The sequence below is a fragment of the Equus caballus genome, chromosome 30 (genome assembly GCF_041296265.1).
Source record: "Equus caballus isolate H_3958 breed thoroughbred chromosome 30, TB-T2T, whole genome shotgun sequence".
Lineage (NCBI taxonomy): Eukaryota > Metazoa > Chordata > Mammalia > Perissodactyla > Equidae > Equus > Equus caballus.
In genome coordinates, this window is record NC_091713.1 from 28,207,627 (window position 1) to 28,232,828 (window position 25,202).

The 25,202-nt window shown below is 35.6% G+C and overlaps 1 long non-coding RNA gene across 1 annotated transcript in view; it reads right to left on the bottom strand.

Moving 5' to 3' along the window:
• Positions 1-3,268: 3,268 nt before the first annotated feature.
• LOC138921539 (uncharacterized) overlaps positions 3,269-25,202 on the bottom strand; it is a 62,609-nt gene continuing 40,675 nt past the window's right edge. The window contains exons 5-14 of the long non-coding RNA XR_011434175.1: positions 24,049-24,251; positions 23,475-23,563; positions 23,210-23,232; positions 20,237-20,334; positions 18,610-19,035; positions 14,692-14,784; positions 7,769-7,855; positions 6,984-7,311; positions 6,144-6,416; positions 3,269-4,891 (exon numbers count right to left, since the gene is read on the bottom strand). This is a non-coding gene — a long non-coding RNA (uncharacterized lncRNA). The remainder of the gene's footprint in view (positions 4,892-6,143; positions 6,417-6,983; positions 7,312-7,768; positions 7,856-14,691; positions 14,785-18,609; positions 19,036-20,236; positions 20,335-23,209; positions 23,233-23,474; positions 23,564-24,048; positions 24,252-25,202) is intronic.

Consider the following 25,202-nt stretch of genomic DNA (forward strand, 5'->3'; position numbering starts at 1 on the left):
CGTCTAGACCTCAAGATCTTCTGGACGGTCAAGCTGAGATATTCTGAGTGAACTGTCTCCCATCCCATCCAATTCAGAGGAAACCCAGAAATGAAATCCACTTATGAGCAATGGCCTTTAGGACTTCACACCTATGTAACAGAGAATCATAAAATAGCGAACTTACCACCAGTCTCTGTTGTAATCATATGCAATCTTCCAGTCTAGGGCATTCCTCAAAATCATTTAAGATTAACCACTCAGTTACTGTCTTCCAGACGTCACCTTCAGGCAGAAAGTCTTCCTAATTCCCGTAAGAGTGTCTGAGATGTAGTAAGCACTCAATAAATACTGGTTCCAAGTTGTGCAACAAGGATAAAGCCATGGAAAGAAAGGCTTGGAAAGGCCAGATTTGAATTTGCACTGCAAACCTCTCAACGGCTTTAAGATCCCCCAGAATCAACAACTGCATAAGATTCTCACTGTCTTCAAGCCAGCCAAGAACGAGGAAAAATTCCCTATGTTAGGGAATCCTGCCAAGAAACAACAATCAAAGGTAGGACTTTGACGGGCTGGTCAGGTGCATAGTGGTTAAGTTCGCATCCTTTGCATTGGGGCCCAGAATTTGCAGGTTCAGATCCTGCGCACAGACTTACACACTGTTCACCAAGCCATGCTGTGGCAGCATCCCACATACGAAATAAAGGAAGATAGGCACAGATGTTAGCTCAGTGACAATCTTCTTCAAGCAAAAAGAGGAAGATTGGCAACAGGTGTTGGCTCAGGGCCAATCTATCTCAACAAAAAGAAAGAAAAAGGTAAAACTTTAATAATTGAAGATTAGGCTGTGAAGCTAACTCAAGTAGAGGGCCAGCATGAGCAGCTAGTTCAAGTAGAGGGCCAGTATGAGCAAATACATGTGAACAGGAAAGAGTACTGACAGTGTAGCAGAATTTAGGAAATAATGGGAAATAAGTTTAAGAAAATAGGCTAAATTGCTTCTTAGAATGAACTGAAAATCAGGAGAGAAATTTTCAGTTAAATTGTCAACCATTTCATTTATATAATAAAATAGGCAAATAAAATTTTATACTTTGTTATCCTATTTAATTAACTAATCATTTAATTATTCTATTATTAATAGTTATATCATTATTTAATTATTTCTTCAGAGCAGTGTGATTTAGTTTAAGTTTTCTACTATTCATTTGGTTTTTATTCTGCCTTTCATCAGTTGAATGTCAATGTTTGTGTCCCACCATCAAAAGAAACTTTAAATCTTATAAAACACTTCCCACTGCCTAGTCCTAGAGACAGACAACAGGGCAAACACTTTTGGAGATATTGTGATTGTTTGAAAGCCAGGACACTCACTTGCCACTTGATTATTATTCAATGAATGAATTTGTTGATCAATGCTTAATGCTCAGAATAAGATGATACATTTATAACCATCAGTTCTTCTATTGCTCTTTAAATGGTTTTATATTTCTTGTTGAGATTGTGAAGCAAATAAATATTCAGTACTATAAATGAGATAGCAGCAAGCCACATATATATGGTTTCTGCTCACTGAAGTCGGAGTGTTTTAAAACATAAATATGACCGTGTCACTTCTTGTCTTAAAATTCATTGGCTTCCTATCTTTCAGGATGAAGTTAAAGCATCTAAGTAAAGGCTCTGACCTGGCTGCTTTATCTTTCTGTCCTTCCTCATTACTCTTTTCAACAAACCATATGTATTGGGCTGCCGTCTTAGCTGAAGACCGTAGAATCTATTCAAATTTCTTTAAACAGAAAAGGAAGTTATTTTTTAAAAGCCCCAAAATAAGCACAAGTTGTGCTAGAATAAATAAAAATATAGAAAAAGTAAACCACAATCTTTCTCTCTTACCATTTATAAAAAAACAATTCAAAATAGATCAAAAATCTAAATAAAACTCTAAAACTTCTTCAAGAAAATACAAGAGAAAATCTTTGCAACCTTTATGTAGGGCAAATGTCAGATGGAACACAAAAGCAAGAGCAATGAAAGAAAAAGATTGGCACACTTGACAGTGTCAAAACAAACAAACAAACATTTACTCTTCAACATTGGTGACACGAAAATGGAAAGGCAAGAAACCACAAGAAAATATTTGTCCAAACATGTATCTGACAAAAGTCTTGTATTTTAAATATATAAATAATTCTTTGAAATTAACTATAATTATTAATATATTATCATATATTAATTATATGATAAGCAACCTGATTTAAACAAATGTGCAAAGATTTGAGCAGCACTTCACCAAAATATATAGATAACGGATAGACACATGGAAAGATACTCAACATCATTAATCATTTGAGAAATGCAAACTAGAAAGCACAAAGATACACCATCAAATGCCCATTAAAATGGCTAAAACTAAGAAATTTGTTTATACCAAGTGTTATTGAGAATACGGAACTAGACCTCTTATTAATTGTTGGTGGGGATATAGAAGGGTATAATCAGGGGCTGGCCCTGTGGCTGAGTGTTTAAGTTCATGTGCTCTGCTTCAGTGGCCCAGGTTCACCAATTTGGATCTAGGGCACAGACCTATACACTACTCATCAGGCCATGCTATGGCAGCATCCCACATAGAAGAAATAGAATGACTTACAGCTTGGATGCACTACTATGTGCTGGGGCTTTGGGGAGAAAAAAAAAAAGAGTAAAATTGGCAACAGATGTTAACTTGGGGCCAATCTTCCTCACCAAAAAGCATACATTAAAAAAGAAGTGGTACAATCAATTGGGGAAAACAGCTTGACGGTTTCTTATAAAGTTAAAATATACTTATAAACAACCAGTAAATCAACTCCTGGATATTTACCCAAGAGATATAAAAACTTATGTCCACTCAAAGCTTATATCCACACAAAGTTTGCATAACATACAATGAAACAATCTCTGCTTTTTATCTGGTTGTCAGAGAAAGTCTTTGTAAAAATGCTTTTAACCTGAAGCTTGATTTGGAGGATGAAGCAACTCAAGCAAAAGTTGGGAAAAAGCGTTGGACATAAAGAGAGTAGCTAAGACAAACACTCTAAGGTGGGAACAAGGTTGGTCAGACAGAAAGCCAACATTTCTAGAGAAGAGGAAGCTGAGATGATTATGGCAGGCAGTGAAGGTTTAGCAAAACAAAAAAGCCATATCAAAGAGGAACTTAGAGCCTTGATAAGGAATGAAAAATCAACCAATAATATTCTCAACAAAATAAATGTTACAAACAAGCAACATTAATACGATTACACAAATATCCAAATTGTGTTTTCATTTTAATTCTTTCTTTGTGTACACAATGTAGGACCTCCATGCATCTCAGAAGAGGACAATGTTAGTATCAAGATTGACTGAAATAATTTGTCCTATATGTAATTAATTGTCCAATCTAATGACACATTATATATTGCTTTGTATTTGGGGCACATTTTTCTTTCGTGTTTTGCCCCTCCTCGAGTTCTAATAGTTTTTTCCTCATTAACCCAAGGGTAATGTACCTTTCCCATATCCTGATCATCTCGTTCATAGAAGCTTCCTCTTGTCAAAGCCTCTTCACTGCTCCGTTCTTGATGCATGCTTCCTACATGGCTGCTGAATATTCCTCCTCCTGTGATTTCCCTTCCTGGAACTCTTGGATTTTCCTGTTTCCAGTATTGTCCCTTATTTCATAATAATTCACTTTCAGTTCACTTGTCCAGCTAAGGTATACAAGGACAAAACTTTTGAAATTCTTGCACATGTGAAAATGTTTCTACTATGCTCTCACACAGGTTTGTCTAATATGTATAATTGTTTGCCTGGGTATTAAAGACTCAAAATTGCTTTCCTTAAAGAAGCTTGATTCATTATCCTCTAGCATCCTGTTTGGCCTATGAAAATTCATTAATATGTTATGAGTTTTGGCAGGTTACATCATCTCTCATTGAGATGTTTCAGTTTGGGTATTTTACTTGCAACTAAGTTCATTAACACCATATAATGAAAATGCAAAGAGTAATACTGTAGTTTCTGGTTATGTTTAAGTAAAAGACACTTATTAATAAGGAATCTTAGAAAGTGACTAACAGACGTGTTCTGTGATCAAAAACAATTCCCTCTGTTACATTACGCTACAAGGTACTGGTGTACATTTGAATGGAACTCAACTTTTCAAAATAAGCCTTAATTAACAAATATTATTCATATTCAAACTCAGACAAGTGAATATATTTGTTTCCAGAAACAAGAATGCATGAGGCAAAGCATTTTGTAAAATATGCTTCAGATCAAGTCAGTAAAAAATAAACCTACGTTGAGCTTCCACCTCCTCACCATGGAGGCTGCTTCAGATTCTCAGTCTTGGTAACAAGGAGAAGCAGACATATTAGCAACTTTGAGTAGAAGTTGTCAGTTATGAATCTCAAGCAGTCAAGTCTGAACACTTGTTCATTTGGGGAAAGTTCATTGAAGGCTCAAATTCCATTGGTAACTAACGACGCAAATGCGAAGTGGTTCCTCACAAGAAATAGGGCTGCCAGGGCCTGGTGCACCCCGCATGCACACTTGAATGCTGTGCTGTCAAGCATTGGCCTTCTTCTGAGAGAAGCTTTTGCCCTTGAGGAATCCAATAATCAGAGAAGTCTTCCATTTCTTGAATTCTCAAGAATATTTTTTCTGGAATCATGATACCATACAATATTTTCTCTTTTGTGAAGAGTTACCTTAACCAAAAAATTGTTTTGGAACTCTTGGCTAAATGATTTTATTCGGGGCAGGCCCAGTGGTGCAGCGGTTAAGTTCGCACGTTCCGCTTCTTGGCGGCCCGGGGTTCGCTGGTTCGGATCCCGGGTGCGGACATGGCACTGCTTGGCAGCCATGCTGTGGTAGGCGTCCCACGTATAAACTAGAGGAAGATGGACACAGATGTTAGCTCAGAGCCAGGCTTCCTCAGCAAAAAGAGGAGGACTGGCAGTAGTTAGCTGAGGGCTAATCTTCCTCCAAAAAAAAAACAAAACAAAACAAAACAACAACAACAAAATAAATGATTTTATTCATTTCTGACTATATTCACAAATGTCATAAATCTACTTGAAGGTCTTTAATAAATTTGTCCCTTGTTCCAGAATCACTAACAACGAATAGAATTTTGTTTTGGAATATTATCAGCTCAATGGGAAAAATTTTTAAATTTCAAGTGAAATCTTTTAAATACCTATGTAATAGAATTTTTTCCATGTATGACATTCTAAAATACTCTCTTCAGATCTTGTAGTGTTATGTTACAAATGATTGTGGAGGCCAAAATCACATTGAAAGGCAAAGTTCAGGGGTTATCATTACCATTAATTTTTTCTCCATTGGGAAAGTACACACATGTGCATGCACAAACAAATTTACAATTTCAAAAATTAATATAATGATAAGAATTGCAGAATCCATTTATTTAAAAAATTAAATCAAAACAACACAAAAATAAGAACAAATACAACAATATCATTATATGTATTTTACAAATACATATAAACCTAGATTGATCACACAATATCTTTTCCTAGTTAATCTCTCTATGCAGAGAAAAAGGTCAACAGATCTATCGCTACCTTCTTCCCCTCAATAAAAATTTTAGGTAAATTCAGTAGTTTCCTTAGGACAATTTTTTGTAAAATTTTCTATAGTGTTGTGAAAGTGCTTGGAATGGTGATATAAAACCATGATATTTATGGGAGGTTGGGGTAAGAAGAATAGTGTATTTAAGTACAAAAGAGGGAAACGAAATGGACAGAGAAGCAAATGCGACATTTCACATCTGAAAATGGCATTTTTCTAGAGACCATAAATCATTCATTTTATTTCGAAGTTTTACTATAGGAAGCTGGCTGGCACACAAGCAAATGACTTCATATTAGATTTTCTCTTTGTAGCTGCAGCAGCTATTTTAAAGAATTATGCAGTCAAACCAATTCAGAAATTATACTTAGTATTCATTTTAAAATCACTATAAACTGATGTATTAAAATAATGTAATTAACACATAAACAGGGAAATTTATCACATGCATGCTTACGTGGTGCTTGCTCTTCTGCTGTACAGTATCTGTACCTAGTTAGCAATATGTAAGGGATCTTTTCCTAGAGAATATGCAAAAACAGACTCACGTGACCAAGAATTTTAGGATGATGACATTTTCCATGCATTTTGTTGAAAGGTATTCTACCTTCTTTTAAAATCCCAGTCATTTAAATGTTTCAGGGGCCAGCCTCGCGGTGCAGCGGTTAAGTTCGCAGGCTCCATTCTGGCAGCCTGGGGTTCGCCAGTTCGTATCCTGGGCACAGACCTCCAAATCACTTGGCAAGCCATGCTGTGGTAGGCACCCCACATATAAAGCAGAGGAAGATGGGCATGAATATTAGCTCAGGGCCAGTCTTCCTCTGCAAAAAGAGGAGTTGGGTGGCAGATGTTAGCTCAGGGCTAATATTCCCCCCCCAAAATAATAATAATTAAATATGTTTCAATAATGCTATATTTTTAACTGTGACTATAATTCCATACATATTATAGAGAAGGGAAGCTTATAGTCTAGTTAGCTTAATTTGCCAGAGATTTAAAAATATTTATAAATATACATTACAAATATATATAAATATTGTAAACCTTTAAAATGTAGACCTACATTTTATTTTTTTATTGGAATATATTTGACACATAACATTTCGTAAATTAGGGTTACAACATGTTGACTTGATACATTTATATATTGTAATCTGATTGCCATTGTAGCAATAGTTAACACCTTTATCATGTCACGTAATTATCATTTCCTTTTTGTGGTTGGGATAATTATGATCTAGTATCTTAGAAAGTCTGATGATTATGATACAGTATTATCGTCTATATTCACTATTTTAGGTCTCTAGGAATTATTTACCACTCATTGCAACTTTAGACCCTTAAACAGCATCTCTGCTATTCCCTCACCACCCAGCCCGTGTACTCACCATTTTACTCTCTGTTTTTTGAGCTTGGCTTTTTTAGATTATGCATATAAGTGATATCATACACTATTTGTATTTCTTTGACATATCTCACTTAGCATAATGTCTTCAAAATCCATCCATGTTGTCACAAATGGCAGAATTTCCTTCTTTCTCATGGCTGAATAATATTTCATTGCATATATATACCATAACTTCTTTATCCATTCATCTGTTGATGAACACTTATGCTGTTTCCTGCATCATATGTCAAGAAGTGGAATTGCTGGATCATATCTCAAGAAGACAAGAGACGTGTGGGTGAGGATGTGGAGAAAATGGAGACCCTGTACTGTTGGTGGGAATGTACATTGATTCAGTCACCATGGAAACAATATGGAGGTTTCTCAAAAAGCTAAAAATAGATGTACCATATGATCTAATTTTGGATTCTACTTCTGGGTACATACCCTCAAACTGAAAATAGAACTAGATTTTAAATTTTTAGTTTTTCCTCAAATTTATCCATTTTCTTACTTTCTATGTTGTTCTTTCTGTACTATATCCTTCTTCTTCTTTTCCCTTTCTTGTTCATGCTAACTAGTCATCTTTTAGATTTTAGTTCAAACCTTATCTATTTTAGCATAACAATCCAGTCAGGATTGCAAGACCAATCTATCACTTTATGGTACTACTATTGAGATTATGCTCTTTTATCTTTCTCTTAAATACTTAGAAGGCACCTATGACGCCAGACATTCTTAATGACATGGTTCTGAGAACACTTGGTTCATGTTGCCTGTACTGACCTTGGTCAGGTGACAGTGTTCAGATGCTGCTTATCTCACAACCTTGGCCTTTGGACTAACCAGGCCTGGCCAAACGGTCTCATCTCCCTGCACACAGAATTGAACAGTGTGAGCAGATAAACAAAGAGTTCAGTTAATCCTTTTGGGGACAATTGATATGATTCTGAAAGAGAATACTGTCTTCCTTCTGTTATCACAAGAACCAAAGATCATATAAACTTCCAAGTTCCAGGATTTCTCTGTAAATAGAGCCAATATATAAGAAAGTAAAGATGTGAGATAGATAGGGTCCAAATTCCATTTCTTAAATGTCTGCGAGAGCTATGCCTGCATTCAACTCACTGGAATTCCCAGCCTGTGCATTGAAAATATAGCAGAGTGGTTCAGGATACAGACTCTGGAATAATCACTTAGAATTCGATTATAATTTGTTAATCAAAATCTGTATGATTGGGGCCAGCCCCATGGCATAGTGGTTAAATCTACATGCTCTGCTTCAGTGGCCAGGGGATCATGATATCAGATCCCAGGTTCGGACCTACACACCTATCATCAAAAGTTACACTGTGGCAGTGTCCCAGATACATAATAGAAGAAGATTGGCATGGATGTTAGCTCAGTAACAATCTTTCTCATGCAAAAAGCAGAAGATTGGCAACACACGTTAGCTCAGGGCCAATCTTCCTTGCCAAAAAAAAAAAAAACAACAAAACTGTGTGATTGTTGACAAATTAATTTAAGGTTTTTGAGCCTTGTGTTCCTCAATCTATCAAGTAACAATAATAAAGTTAATAGGATTGTTGTGTAGATTAAACAGGTCGGTGTATGTAAAGCACTTAAAATTCTGCTTAGTACACATACGGGCACAGTGGTTGTCAGTTACTATTATATAAACCAATTAGGCATATTTGAATTGGGTTTTTCTCACACTTTAGCAAAAATAGAGCTTTACAAATAACAACATACCTATATGCACAGAGAAATATTTGTCTGCAAAGAAGACTAAAACAGAGGTCTGAGGTGCAGAAAATATGAGGCAAATAGGCATATTATGCAAAAGAAAAAATATTCGGAAGGTTAACACTTTAGAGAGGGAGAATAAGATAAAGTTTTTAAAACACCCAGAATTCTTAGCTATAATAAGATCAATAATTCACATGGCAATAAGTTTTTGTGTACTGATGGAGTCAGAAGCCATACTTTCCTGAGAAGAGACTGGTAGTGTGGAAATGAGTACGAAGGGAATCATTCAGAAAGTTTAGCTGAGAACTGGAGGGGAGAGTGTGGTAACTAAGGTTGATCCAGGGATCAAGGGAGCTTATTTATTTAAATAGAATTTTAAAATCATCTTTAAAGATGGGAGAGACTCTCTATCTGCTTCTCTGTGTGACTGATTCATTTGGGAGGGAACAGTTTAATAAACAGGAGAAAGGACAAACTCCACACAGAGGTGACCAATAGAAATAACATAGGCCACCTATTTCTATATGTTTTCTAGTAGCCACATTAAACAAAGTTACAACATGTAAAATTCATTTATTGACATTTTAACTTAACCCAATATTTCTAAAATATTATCGTTTCAACATATAATCAATATAAAAATTGAGATATTTTACATTCATTGTGTGTGCATTTTAGTCTTACAATACTTTGCAATTAGAACAAACCAAATTGAAAGCATTTTCTTGAAGGTTTTATAAAACACATTTTTGAGTTTGCAGTTTCCTTTTCTAAGAGCAATTGTAAGTATGTTGGATCTCCTTTGTGATTTTTATATGTGTATTAAAAAAAATGTTCCTTTAACTGTTGTCCTTTTTAGTATGATCGTGCTCAGCTTTCATGAGACTGTTCTCCATAACCCCATCTGTATTTTGAGCAGCATCTATCCCTTTTTTAAAAAACTTCAAATGCAAACTTCATTTGCATGTGGGTTTTATTTTTCTTTTCTATTTTTTCCTGATATTTTCCAATTTAGTGTTTTTCTCCTCCTTTCCTAGCATTTTGTCTCCAAGCACTTGTATCTTTTGATTTAGCAATTTAACATGAAGCCAGATTTCATTTAAGGTGTTTTTCTTTAATCATTGATTTATGGAAAACTATTTTTGTTGCTCTGTGACATATCTTTCTTTTTATGTTGTTCATTTGTCTTTTCCTGTTCATAAACATTTTTCCTTTATTTTTATTTGCAGTGCATTTTAGGATTGGTCCAACTATGACTACATAGTTGGAGTGCTTTCTGTAAGCTACTTGTGGAATATTCTGGATTAGCCATCTGTTTATATTGGGCATATATTAGGCTCGAGTTGTATTCTATAAAGAACTTTCTCATTAACTGTTGCACCTGCAGCTATAACTCACATGCAGTATTGCAAGGAATTTTTCTAGCACAATGAAACCCTGGATGCTATAGGATTATGTTTGTAATTTCACCTTTGCTTTTTCTGACAGAAAGCAATTACTAGGCTTCTTGCCACATCTTTGGCCTGGCCAAATCTTTCTTTTTTCCCAAAGATAATTTGTCACTTCATAATAGTGATCCAAGCCCATTTCCTCTGCCACTTGATGTATCAAAGATTGATCCATTCCAAAACAAGACTTTATTGACTCTTAAGAGCTTGACTTTTAAGAGTCTGCCATCTGCTTTGATAACTCTATGCTTTTGGCTCTATCCAAAGTCTAATGACCTCTGTTACTATCTACCTTACACTGTTCCAATTTTACCTAAATTATCAACCCACTGTATTCAAAGAGTATAGATGGTTCTTGATTACAAGTAAGATAAAGATTTTGTCAATCACCTTGTTTTTTGGATGGCTTAGGAAAGAAAAGAACAGAGAAGATTCTATATATTCTACCAACGTACTGCAGTAGTGTAATAAAATTTTAAAAATAATTTGCCATTTCACTTTATGATTACAAAAATTAAATTTTAATTAGTTCATCTTCCAAATCTTTTATGTAATATTGTAAATTAACAAACCAGTTGTAAAATTATTAACTTTTTATGAGATCTATTCCCAGTAAATAAAATCTTATTGATTTTTAGTAATATGAGCTAAAAAAATAACTGAAGAATTTTATCCTTTATTATTTTTTCAAACTAATCTGAGGTGTGCATTTTTGCATTTGTGTGTCTATGCTCATCTTTAAATTACCTCTGTGTTTCCTAAATATCTAAGGCTATCAAAAGGGCACTATAAATAAAAACACAATATTTTAATAATTTAAAATACTTGAGGGAATATTGAAAGTAAACATCTCCAATAACCTTCCACTATTTAATTGATTATAACGGAATTTCTTTTAATCGCTCAAACTTTTTTAACATATGGTGACTGTTACCATGATCATATTAACAAATAATACATTTGGTTCCACCAAAGTTATTATTTTTTTTTGAGGAAGATTATCCCTGAGCTAACATCTGCTGTCAATCCTCCTCTTTTTGCTGAGGAAGACTGGCCCTGAGCTAACATTCGTGCCATCTTCCTCTACTTTATATGTGGGGTGCCTGCGACAGCATGGCTTGATGAGTGGTGAGTAGGTCTGTATCTGAACCAGCGAACCCCAGGCCGCCAAAGTGGAACATGCAAACTTTACTGCTGCGCCACTGGGCCGGAACTTAAAGTTATTTTTGAAAATAGATTTTCAGGAAAGAACACCTTCAGAGATTGTTTATGACTTGACAAAATTTACTGTGGTCCAATCTTGACCTATGAATTTGCAGTCTGATAACTATACTTTAACTGGCTTCTCTTTCAAAGAATTTTGTCATAGACCTATACCATTTGATTTGGTCAGAATCCATTTTTCTTACAACCAAATAAATGTCTTAAAAGTTCAATTGTTTACTAATCTTGCTATCAAATTCTGCAATCATGCATTGCCTTCTCCAGAGATCCTCAACAATTCTGACTAAAAACAGACCCCATTCCAACTTACATTATATTAGTTAATTCAAATACTTTGTGACCAAGTGGGGTAATAAATCATTAAGAAAATTAACCAAAATTACATCCAAAAAACAATCTATTAGCTTATTAGGTGTTTGTATAATCTCTTGATTGGTTAAAGTATTCACAGGGCATTCAAAGGTTCATTATCTATGGCTAGGACATAAAACATAATAAAAACAGACAAAAAAGAAATCCATTAGCTGGGGGTAAACGTATATCTTAAAGAATGACTTACGTTTTAGGAAACACATTGACCCTTTAGTTTGTTTGTTTTGTAAGGTTTTATCTCAGGTCATGGTCAAAATGGGCTAGGAAAGAGACCTAGATGGAGCTAAATTGTATGGCAGAAGATTGTATTAAATTTGGGGGGGGAATAACTTGGGGGAAAAGTGAACATAGACAGAAAGAGAACAAAAGTTACTAAAGAAAAGGGAAGAAGAACAAAAGTTTGGAAGGATGGAGTCAAATGACTAAAATATAATCAATAAAAAGCTTTCACTGAAAGGCCGGACTTCCAGTTCTGTGCTTTGCTGAATTGTAATCCCCAATCATGATAAAACCTCCAGTGAGTTTTTTCTTTCAGGAAAAATTGAGAAGATGCGATCTATTGCACAGTTGCGTCAGGATAGTTTGGATAAAAGTAAAGTTGCAAATATCATGGTATGAAAGATAGTGAGATTTTAGGCGACCCAGGAAATTGAAGTCAAATATGGGTAAATATTTGCCACTTCCCAAGAAACACTGGTGATAATGGAAGAGGCACTGGATTTCTTTGTATGTTCAGGAAGAAAACTTTAGTTAATTTTAAGAGAATATCGAAACACATGATGAACCCTGGATTACAATTAGATGGAAGTAGTATTATTAGTTGAATGAAAATTAATAGCTAAAAGCACCATCATTACTATAATTTTGCTTCTGTAGTTTCTTGGGATCAGTGTAAAGAATATAGCATTCATTTCCTGCGTTTTGCAAATAATCTTCAATATGTACCCAGAAAGATTTTAATTTTTGTGTTTCAATTTACCCTTAACTAACTGCACATTCACACGCATTTACCCTCAAGCAATTACGTCCAGTTTTGCACGCATCTGTTTCAGATGGAACCGTATCCTATAAAGAAATCCCCTTCATAACTCTAAGGCAGTCATCTGCCCAACGCATCAAACCTATTTGGGAGAAATATTCAACATTCAGCCTTAATTTTTAAAGATTATGTTAAGACTGATAGTCTAACTATTGGTATAAAATTGGTGGAGACACACTGATTGCCTTTTTGTTCTTTCCAAGATTTTCTTCTCCTCTATGTTACCAAGAACACTTCATGCACATTTATCTTGCACATATATTTATTTTTCATGCACATTTTTCTGTGAAATCTTCTTTCAGAATAAGCATTTGAAAGTATTATCTCATCATTCCTTTCTTTCCTCTCCATACGACTGAATACTTTTTTTCACTGGATAAGTGCACATCTCCAACTAGAGTTATATTAATCAGTCAAGATGAAATTGACTTCTTTCTTACACAAAATATTATTTTACTGTTTTCCAAAGTCATGGTCCCCACAACAAATCTAATTTGTCCTCTGACTCATACTTTCCCCCTGGATATCTATAACGTTTCCGCAAATATACTACCGATTGGAAATTCTTGTTTGTCTCCAGAGAATAGCAATATACCTCTTTACAAGAAGGTGTCCACATAAAAGAATAACATCACTTTACTGTTTATAGTTTCTTTCCTCTTGGTATTATTCTCACTAGTTATTTTTGTATCACCAATTATGATGTGTCTGTCTCTATAGAACTGGTTGTCCTACATTTTTGCTTCTTTGAGTATCAAAAAAAAGAAAAAAATCTTTTAGAGGGCTGGCTCCGTGGCTGAGTGGTTAACATTCCACATGCTCTGCTTTCGTGTCCCTGGTTTACAGGTTGGGATCTGGGAGCAGACCTACTCCACTCACCAGCCATGCTGTGACAGCATCCCACATACAAAATAGAGGAAGACTGGCACGGATGTTAGCTCAGGGCTAATCTTCCTCACCAAAAAAAGAAAAAAAAATCTTTTTAGGAAAATTTAGTAATGAAAATAAGCCAAAGTTGCTCTTCAGACTTATACAAGGGAAGAACCTTCTGACTAAGCTAGTTCAAAAATCCAATATTATGAGGATATTATTTAGACAAAGAAAATGTTTAAATATCTCTGCTTATATTGTACATAAGATAAAACACGTAGAGATAAGGATCATTAGATTCCTGAATGACAGTCAGCCTGGTTGGTATATAGTACTTTTCTAAAAGAACAAGAAAAATTGCTTGATAATGCTAGCAGGAATCAGTTTCTCCCCAAAAGAAAGTTGTAAATGACATCACAAGAAAATGTCTTTCTTGGATCAGCTTGTTGTTAATTTTCCTTTTACAACTGTGTTTTCCCCAATACAATTAAAAAGCTTTCGTCTTTTCTGAAATGTTCTTTCTTAAATTGGGAGAGTACTTTTCTCTTCATAAGCACATAACTAGAACTGGTTTGTGCACGAAAACAAAGGTATACCCCACAGGCAACCATAGCTTTAGAGCCAGCTAATATAGCATTAAGTGAGATGCTAGAGTTTATTGTCTTCTCTATTCTCTCATCCACGTCTTCAAATCAGTTGCTTTGTCTCTTCTAGGATTCACTGTAAGAGGCTATTAAACTGTACCCTTCTACTTAACTTTCCTAACAGCTTTTTATGAACCAATTTGTACAGGTGAGAATAATTAGTAATAGCCAGTCTCCAATCAGCAATTAGCTCCAATTAACGCTTGCCAGCTGCTCCATCAGTTCTGTGCTGACTTCCTTCAGCAGCTTTAAACACTGAAGCTTGATCACAGCCCAGGTTACAAATTCAAGAATCATTCTGATCTCATCGTCCTGATGGACAAACTTTTTGATTACCTCCTGTTAGCAAAGCAAATTACTTACCTTGTGGGGTCTCGAATACACGCAGCTGTAGGTTTATCAGTATTCAGGTGGCAAAATGAGACTGTGCAAAACACAGGAGGTTGATGGCGACAGCTATCAAAAAGAATGACACAAGGCAGATGTCACATGTTCACAATTTAGCCTAGAAACATGGAAGGAGTGCAGGCTATATCCAAATTAAGTTTCTTGTTAAAGTATTCAAAAGTACATAAATATGTAATCACCAAATTCATGAATAACAATATATCATAAAAACAATGATTAAAGAAGTACAGTTAAAATGAAAATAGCCATATTATTTGATCTCATACCAATGGGCAAATGGAGAGAAAGAAGGAAGGAAGTCAGGAAAGGAGGGAAAAAGGAATGAAAGAGAGCAAATACCCAATGCTAAGAATATTAGTGTGGTAGCTGGAATACTCAGACACCACTGGTGAGACCATAAAGAGGGTCAGCCTTTCCAGAATGTTCTCTATTAATGTACATTAAGAGCTTAAAATGCTAATGTCTTTCAAATTACTAATAAAATTTCTAAAGATCTATCCTTAGGAAAAAGAGAGAAGCACAAAACTTGTATACCAATGTCTTAATCCCAGATTTTATAATAACTGTAAAAATTCAAAACAACATGCATTTTTGAAATGGGAGTACTTAAAAACATGAAACATCTTTCTAAAACAACATTAGAAAACTTTTAAAATTATGTCCTTAAAAATATTTAATGCTTTTCTCCTATATTATCTTCTAGGAGGTTTATAGTTTTGTGTTGTACGTTTAGATCTGTGATCAATTTTGAGTCAATGCTTGTGAAGGATATGAGGTCTGTGTCTGTGTTCACTTTTTTTTTTCTTTTTTAACATGTGGATATCCACATGTTCCAGCACCATTTGTTGAAAAGACTATCTTTGCTCCGTTGTATTTCCTTTGCTCTTTTCTCAAAGATGAGCTGACTATAGTTATAGCGATCTACTTCTGGGCTCACTATTCTGCCTCACTGATATATCTGTCTGTTCTCTTTTCAATACCACTGTCCTGGTTGCTGTAGCTTTATACTAAATCTTAAAGGGGAAGAGTGCCAGTCGTCCGACTTTGGTCTTGTTCTTCAATATTGTGTTGGCTATTTTGGATTTTTTGCCTCTCCATATGAATTGTACAATCAGTTTGTTGATACCCACAAAATAATTTTCTGGGATTTTGATTGGGATTGCATTGAATCTATAGAGCAAGTTGTGAAGAACTAACATCTTGACTCTACTGAGCCTTCCTAAGTGTAAATATGGATTATCACTGCATTTATCTAGTTCTTTGATTTCTTTCGTAAAAGTTTTGCAGTTTTCCTCATATAAATCTTGTATGACTTTTGTTAGATGTATACCTATTTCCCCAGTATTGAGGTGCTAATGTGGGGAGAGATGGAGGTACTGGGGGCAATCAGATAGGAACAGCTTCCAGGCAGATATGACTCAGCATGTCCGCTGCAGGACAGCGCATGCGCCAGCCACGTATGTAAACATCTTATGTAACCTGCACAGCGTAAACATAGTTTGTTGGCTGTCTCCCATTTTTGTCTAGTAGTTGTATAAATGCGGCCACAAGGGGAGCTGTTGTGGGCATCCCTCGGCCCCACCGTCTGTTGTCCAGAGTGAGTAAAAGTATGATTGCTTTGCCATCAGTTGCCCTGCCTTCTTCCAGTCCCCAGAGCCCTGTGGCCCTGCCCTCAGTTGTTTCTCTCCTGCTCACATAATGTAAATGGTATTGTATTTTTAATTTAAACTTTCACTCTTCCAGTGCTGGTATATAGGAAAGTGATTACTATATTAGCATGTTATTATATGATACATGTCATTATACACTTGTCTAAAAGCATAAAATATACAATACCAAGAGTGGACCCCAATTTAAACTATCATCCTAGGATAATGATGTATCAGTGTAGATTCATCTACAGTGACAAATATACCACTCTGGTGGGGAGATTTTGATCATGGAGGAAGTTATGCCTGCATGGGGACAGGGGGTATTGGGGAAATCTCTGTATCTTCCAAAACCTAAAACTGCTCTACAAAAATAAAGTCTATTCAAAATAGTTAGTGATACATGATAAATTTTAAAAAATTGTGAAAATTACTTTAAAAAATATTATTCAGTATACTCTACCTACCTGTACACATACATATTTATTAGAAAGAGAGGGACACTGAAAGGAAATAATTAAATAATATGTGAATTACTGTTATTGCTGAGTGGTAGAATTATTCTCACTATATTTCTTTGTTTCTCTCTCTCTCTCTTTTTTTTTTTATTATTAAGCATTTGCTTTTAAAATCAGAGAAAAAAGTTAACGATCTTAGAACTCTGGTCCTAGAAGAATGGAAGTTGGGCAGCTTCCACCGGGAAGAGAGAGCTGGTCACAGCTGGGAACAGAATGTTAGATCTCTGAGTCATTGTTGGGGCAGCCAGAGTAGACTCGAAGGGTATGTTTCTCTCACTAAAACTGTAGATCTTTTATTTATTGTCAGTTATTTCATTCTATTAAAATTATAATGGGCAAAAAGAAAAACAAGATCGTTAAAACTATTTATATTTGAAAAGAACATTTTGCTGAACCTGGTCTCCCTACCCATAATTCCCAATAACCACTGTGAACTAATTTCAACTCCATCAGCTTGTTTTCTAAGTACGTTTGTGTTTCTAAATATTGTGACTCTACTTGTGTGCATTGATTTTGTTTTTCAGTTTTGAAGGAAAATGCTGTCAAGTCAAGATTGTAAATTAATTATTTGAATGATTCTGGGTTGTTAAAGACCCAATTGAACCTCCACATCAAATTCACACTCCCTAACTATAAGCTTCTCTCTATAAATAATAGATACTATCACAGATGAAGCAAAATTGGTCATCTTTCCATTATGTGCTGCTGAAATTGTTCTCGATACAGTACACTACCACAGTGGGTAGAGATTGTAGTTCCCAAACCAGCAGCGACAGCCTCATCTGGAAACTTATCGGAAAAGCAAGTTCTCATCTTCACCTCAGACCTACTGGTGGTGGGGCCAGAGTTCTCTGTTTGACAAGCTTTCTACACGATGCTGAATGCAAGCAAAAGTTTGAGCACCACCGCACTGCCCTGTCAGTTAAGAAATCAGCTCAGCTTCTCTAACAGAAAGACATAAAATAATCATGGGTCAAACGAGAAAGAGGTTCTTTCTTTTCTTTCTTTCTTTTTTTTTTTTTTTTTGAGGTGGATTAGCCCTGAGCTAATATCCGTGCCCATCTTCCTCTATTTTATATGTGGGACGCCTGCCACAGCATGGCTTGATAAGTGGTGCATAGGTCTGCACCCAGGATCAGAATAAGCCAACCCTGGGCTGCCGAATCGGAATGTGTGAACCTAAGCACTGAGCCACCAGGCTGACCCCAGGGATTTCCTTCTTTTTGAGTAGCAGTCTGAGTAGGTATTCCTATGCTGATTTTGTATCTCTTGTTGCTCTGCCTGTCTCAATATGCAACTTCTGTCTAATGGTGCCAGAAGCTGCTCCAGTTCCCAGAATCTGGTCTATATTCTATCCAGCAGGAATGGAAAATAAGAAGGCAGAGTTTTCTCCTCCTTTTAGAGTACAACTTAGAAGTTGCATGCACCGCTTCTGCTCAATTTCATTGACTAGAAATTAATCTCATACCCACACCTGGATTCTGGAGGCTAGGAAATGTAGCCAGGCCATAGCTAAGTGAGCATTTATCTGTCTAAAATTTCTATTTTTATGAAGAATAAAAATATACTTCTGGTGGCAACTAACACTTTCTTTCACTATCACTAACACTTTCTTTATCTATCACTAATACATCCGCACACTCCTTGTTAGAAATGTTCGTATCATATATGTACATCAGGTGTTCAGGAGCTTTCCATCAACTTACCTCACTCTGGCTGGGTTGGTTCTAGACTTTCTGCACAGATGTCATCCTTGAGATTTTCTTTACCTCTTTTCCGTGTTAGTTCCTTCGTCTGTCTCCTGGATTCCATATCTTCTTCAACTTCGCTTTACTCACTAATGATATACATTTTAATATAGCATCTGGAATACAGTCATTGATTACTTTTTCTTTCCCCCACATTTTCTCCTCAATGTGTATTTCCTTAGTCCTTCAGGACAAATTTTGTGTGTGTGTTATTTGATAAGTTTACTTTACTTAAAGGTATATAATATTCATTAAATTATATGAAACTTAGGAGAATTGTTGTACAAGAGACGGTCTAAAACAATCTGAACTATGTTAAGTTGATTGCATTCCTCAAATATAGGAGAGTGGTGGCATGTCCTCATCTGTAAAATAGTGACCTGCCTGGAATTTAAAAAAAAACATTTCTATGATTAGAGATCCTTATAGTTGCAGAGCATGTTGTATTTGTTTAAATTTAAGAAAAATGTATGGTTAGGTATGAACTTTTAATCCATAAAATTACAGAATTTATCAGTTATTCAAAAGAAGTAAATATAGACTAATCAATGATATTCACAGAAATACATACTTATGGTTCTAATGCTAATTAACCCAATGAGATTATTGGTGTGTCATAGGACATGGCCAGTTCAGCTGCAGTAAAATCTCAAAGAAGGCAAGATCATCAATAAGAAATAGAACACAAAATGTGTAACTGCAATGCAGCAGGACACTCCCTATGAGAGAATAATGGAGAATCTCATTTATTGATATGCCCTCTCTCACTTTTCTCAGCTCAGTGGTTTGAAAGGCAGTTATTCTCCTGTGCCACTCCTTTTTGACCTAACAGATTTCAAGTCTGTGCAGGTTTCATTCATCGTAACAATCCAGGTGTGTCTCTGAATAACAAGGGAGATATTAGGGAACTATATGTGCTCACATGTGTTCTTGATGACATTAAAAGCTTGGCACTAGTTTCTTGCTTGTTTAATAGGAAACTGATGCAAAAGCAACCTTGAACCTAGTCAGAGGTTCATATTATTTCTTTAATCATTTTCGATTTGTTTGCTACCTTCAAGTCTTAAAGTGTACCAATACTTTATATTTGGCTTCATATTCTATAAAATATCCCACAAAGCGTTTATGCAGTTATGAACAAAGTCAACAATTTTGTTCAATTCTTTGACCATGTCATACACTTGACTACTATTTTTTTTTTAATTTTTTGTTTTATTCAATTTTTGTTGAGGTCATAAAGGTTTATAACATTGTGTAATTTCAGGTGTACATTATTATTCATCAGTTTTTGAATAGACTGCATCGTGCTCGCCACCAACGGTCTACTTTTTATCCGTCACCATATACATGTGTCCCTTTACCCCTTTCACTCACTAACCAACCCCTTTCCTCTCTGGTAACTGCTAATCTGTTCTCTTTATCCATGTGTTTGTTTCTCTTCCACATGTGAGTGAAATCATACAGTGTTTGTCTTTCTCTTTCTGGCTTATTTTGCTTAATACCCTCAAGGTCCATCCATATTCTTGCAAATGGGACAATTTTGTCTTTTTTTGTGGCTGAGTAGTATTCCATTGTATATACATACCACATCTTTATCCCCTCATCAGATCATGGACACCTGGGTTGCTTCCACATCTTGGCTACTGTGAATAACGCTGACTAGCAGTTTTTAAAGCACAAACTCTGTTGATAAGATTCAATGAAAATGGAGTAAACTAACACAGTCATTTAACTTAAATATCTGTTGTAATTTTTTTGCATTTCACATTAAGTGACCCATCTCCAGAACATAAATTCAAAATCTTAAGCATAGTTTAAAATCCCTAAACAATGGGGCTGGCCCCGTGGCCGAGTGGTTAAGTTCGCGCGCTCCGCAGCAGGCGGCCCAGTGTTTCGTTGGTTCGAATCCTGGGCGCGGACATGGCACTGCTCATCAGACCACGCTGAGGCAGCGTCCCACATGCCACAACTAGAAGAACCCACAACGAAGAATACACAACTATGTACCGGGGGGCTTTGGGGAGAAAAAGGAAAAAATAAAATCTTAAAAAAAAAAAAATCCCTAAACAATGGAATCAGAGTCAAGGATTGCAATTACAACTAATTCCAAACTTATTGGAGGCTTTGATTAAGTTATTTTATTTATACAAGATTCAATTTCATCTATTGTAAAACAGGAGCATAATAACACCTCACACTAACATGCATTTGAGATTTAACAATATTGCTTACTACAATAAAGATGCTCAATACATCATAAACGTTATCATTATTTCATACTTTTCTAATTCTTTATCAATATGTCCTTAGGTACCACAATCACGAATAGGAGAGACCATAAACCAATATTAGACAGAGTCAATTTGTTCTCTTTTGGATAAATATGATCCAGAGTTCACATTTTAGAATCATTTGGACTACCCTGTGTGGTATTTATTAATTTACTCATTTTTCCTGAAAATAACATATTTCTTGATAATAGTGCAATTTTATGTTGTTTAGCTTTATTTTCCTTAGCATATTTATTCTTAATTTCTTCTAATTGGGTGTCAAATCTTCTTGTAAAATCTGAAAATTTGGGGAGTGTTTGAATAAGCAAGACATAGCAAATTTCTGTGACTTCCTGATAATTAAGGTGACCAGGTGAGCATGAGTTGTAAAATAAAGATCAATTAGTCTTTCCATCATTTACTATTACCAAGGGGTTTTATGTATTAATACTTACTCCATTATCTACCACAAATTTGTGATCTGCATGTCCTTCTTTAAAAGTGGAGATAATAATAATGAGTCTCTAATTCGTACTTTATATGGTTGTTAAAAAATCGTATAGGTGAATGCACATGAAAGTGCTTTGAAAATGTTAAGGAAAAAAGAAAAAAATTTAATAAATTTTAATTTATTATTCACACCATGAGCTTAGGGTCAGACAACTCTCAGTCCGCAAATGAGCTATGGGAGATGTATGACATGTTTTATCTTTTAAAGTGGATTTAAGTTTTATTTAGAATTTACATTCTGGTGGCATGGATGAACTTGATCTCACTCAATTCGTAGTTTTCATCAATGACAGCAAGTTTGAGTCCAAGTTACTCAGCCCAGGCAGGTCACTGCTGAGACATCCATTGATCTCCTGGAAGCGCTTTCAGGTCAGGTGTCTCCTTCTGCTCTTCCAATGGGCTCACTTTTCTAATTCTGTCCAATGTCTGGATATTGGAATTTCAGGGAATATGCCTTCAGCCCTGAAAGCATAGACTTGCCAAGAAGGTATTCCTTCTCTGGAGTCCTACAGATTCCCTGACCCTTCGGCCACACTGGAGGCATGGCAAGTGAGTAGGGGAAAGATAATGATAGAGGAGAGAAATATCAAGTCACATTTCAAAACGAACACTTCTTTACATTGCAATCAACAACATAGATGAAAGAGAAGGAGCTCTGGAGCTAGTCACATTTATGAATAATCAAAAATTACCTAATATATTACCTATTCAACTCTAGAAACTTATTGTTACTTATTTCTCTCTCTGAATGTTGATCATTATTTTTTTTTGTTTTAAACACTTTTTTATTTTTCCTTTTTCTCCCCAAAGCCCCCCGGTACATAGTTGTGTACTTTTAGTTGTGGGTCCCTCTAGTTGTGGCATGCGGGACGCTACCTCAGCATGGCTTGATGAGCAGTGCCATGTCCATGCCCAGGATCCGAACTGGCAAAACCCTGGGCCGCTGAAGAGGAGCACGCGAACTTAACCACTCAGCCACAGGGCTGGCCCCCTGAGTGTTAATCATTTTGAGAACATGATGAAAGACGAAAGAAATGACTTGTTGCTCCAGATAAGTACACACATTTTTAATACCGTTCCTGGGTTCTGTGGGTTTGTTTTAAATAATTCCACCTTTTTCTGTAAGTTGTCTATGATTGACTAGCTACAGGCAAATTCTTGTTCTTTTCTTTTCTTAGAATATATGAACTTTTCATGGGCCTTGTTATATTCTTCTATCTAATTTAGTTCTTTACAAAATTACTGTGTCTCACAAGCTATAAAATATCTGAAGAATAAGATTTTGCCACGTTCCTACTGCTGTTTCCCACTATCAAGTTATAAGCTTAATATAGTCTCAGTATATACATATTTAATTAATTTTCATTGAAATATTTAAATAACAAAAATTGAAACAACTATGTTTACTGCAATTTGCCCGTTTAACAAACTCACAATACAATAAATAGACGTTTGTTCTGCTACTTGCCTTTTCAATTCTACCAGCAGTTTATTTTATTCACTTGTTTATTTAGTTAGTTATTTTCATGTGTAAAAGTAGATAACTTTACGCATGGATACAGACACACAAGTTTTTAAAACCTACTGATACTTCCACTTTCCACATGTAAAGGGCTTAGATGTCATCACTCCTATCCTCCAACCAGAAAAAGTTGAGCAAACTGAAAATTGATAATTTATCATAAGCCCATCAAAGAACTGATGTTGTGAAGCCAACAGCTAACACAAAATCTGGGTAGACAGGCAAATACAGAGAATCAGAGCTGAGATCTGCTTACCTGGAGCAGAAGCCACTGGAGCCCTAAAATGATAGGAAAAGTTACATGGTAATATTGAACTGCTGGAGGCTTAATGTGGATTAGCATAAGAGTGAAACTTCTGGACAGGGGTTCTTAGGGATACCCAATACTCTCATAAGTTTTACTTCCATTAACTTCACCTGGTTCTCAGGGTGAAGAAGATCCCTCTATGTCATTGGCAGGGAAAGGGGAAATGTGATCATTGTGAAATACACCTAAAGCATTCTCTATATCAAAGGCTTACCCTCCAAGATAAAAGACTTGCCAGAGATAATTCCACTTGTAGGAAGGGCATTTCTCCTACTCCAGTCCTCTCAAGGCTTCTTATCTTACCTAAGAGAGGCAAAAAAATCTAAGAAACCTTTTGAAAGAGCACAGCCCAATGGAATAGTTTCACTAAAAACTGATGTTTAATCACAAGCTTATAGAATGCTTACTCATCCACAGTTTACCACTATGTCAATAGAGGTTTAGTATTATAATGGAAGATTGCAGCTGCAAGAGCTGAAGAGGAAGACTCTTGTCCCCTCTGAGGAGGATTACTTAGGAAAGTGACAAAAATAAGGGCACTAGGAGTATTTTAAGCCTCTGGCACCCATAACTAGAATAAATATTAATCATAGTCCAACTTCTAGCCAGATTACCATAAAAACCTCATACAAAATGTCTAATTTCCTCAGTTATTATAATCCAATATGTCACATCCAGTTTTCAATAAAATATTGCAAGTCAAAATAAAAGGGAAGAAAAAACACAATCAAAAGAAATAAAACAAGGCCAGTCCTGATGGTCTAGTGGTCAAAGTTCAGGGCTCTCACTGCTTCGGCAGCCTGGGTTCACTTCCTGTTCATGGAACCACACCTTCCGTCTGTCAGTTGCCGTGCTGTGGCAGCTGCTCACATAGAAGAACTAGAAGGACTTACAACTATGATATACGATCATGCACTGGGGGGCTTTGGGGAGAAAAAAAAAAAGAAGAAGGAAGATTGGCAACAGATGTTAGCTCAGGGTGACTCCTTCCCTGTAAAAAAAGAGAGAAATAAAACAATCATTAGAACCAGACTCAGATATGACAGAGATTTCAGATTTATCAGACATAGAATTTTAAACAATTGTAATTAATATATTAAGAGTTCTGATGGAAAAAATAGATAATATGCAAGATAGAGGGGTAATGTAAGCAGAGAGATGGAAAGTCTAAGAAAGAATTAAAGGAAATGCTAACATCAAAAACATTATAATGGATATGAAGAATGCCTTTGAGACCTCATCAGTAAATTGCACATGACTGAAGACAGAGTCATTGAAATTGAAGATAGGTCATTAGAAATTTCCCAAATGAAAAGCAAAGAGAAAAAATAACTTAAAAATTATAATAGAATATCCAAGATCTGTTAATAAATGCATAATTGGAATATCAGCAGGAGAAAAAGGAGAGTGGATCAGAATAAATATGAGAATAATGGCTGAGAACTTTCCAGAATTAATCATGGACACCAAACTACAGATACAGGAAGATTAGACAACACCAAACATAAGAAATACCAAAAAAAAAACCCCTGCATCTAGGGATGTATACTCAAACTGTAGAAAATCTAAGACAAGGAGAAAATCTTGACAGAAGTTGGCGTTGTAGTGATTGGGAGAGAAACACCTCTCTATAGAGGAAAAAGGATATGAATTACAGTAGACTTTTAATAAAATTGCGCAAATAAGAAGTGATTGGAGTGAAATATTTTAAAAGTTGAAGAAAGAAATCCTGACCAAACTACTTTGAGATACTTTCCTCCTAAGATTAGGAAGAACTCAAAGACATTCTCTCTCACCATACCTATTCAATAATGTACTGGAAGTACTAGCTTATACAAGATGATACGAAAAGGAAAATAAAGGTGTATATATTGGGAAGCAAGGAAAATAATTCTTTCTTTGTAGATGACACAAGTAACGTAGAAAACCCAAAAAAATGACA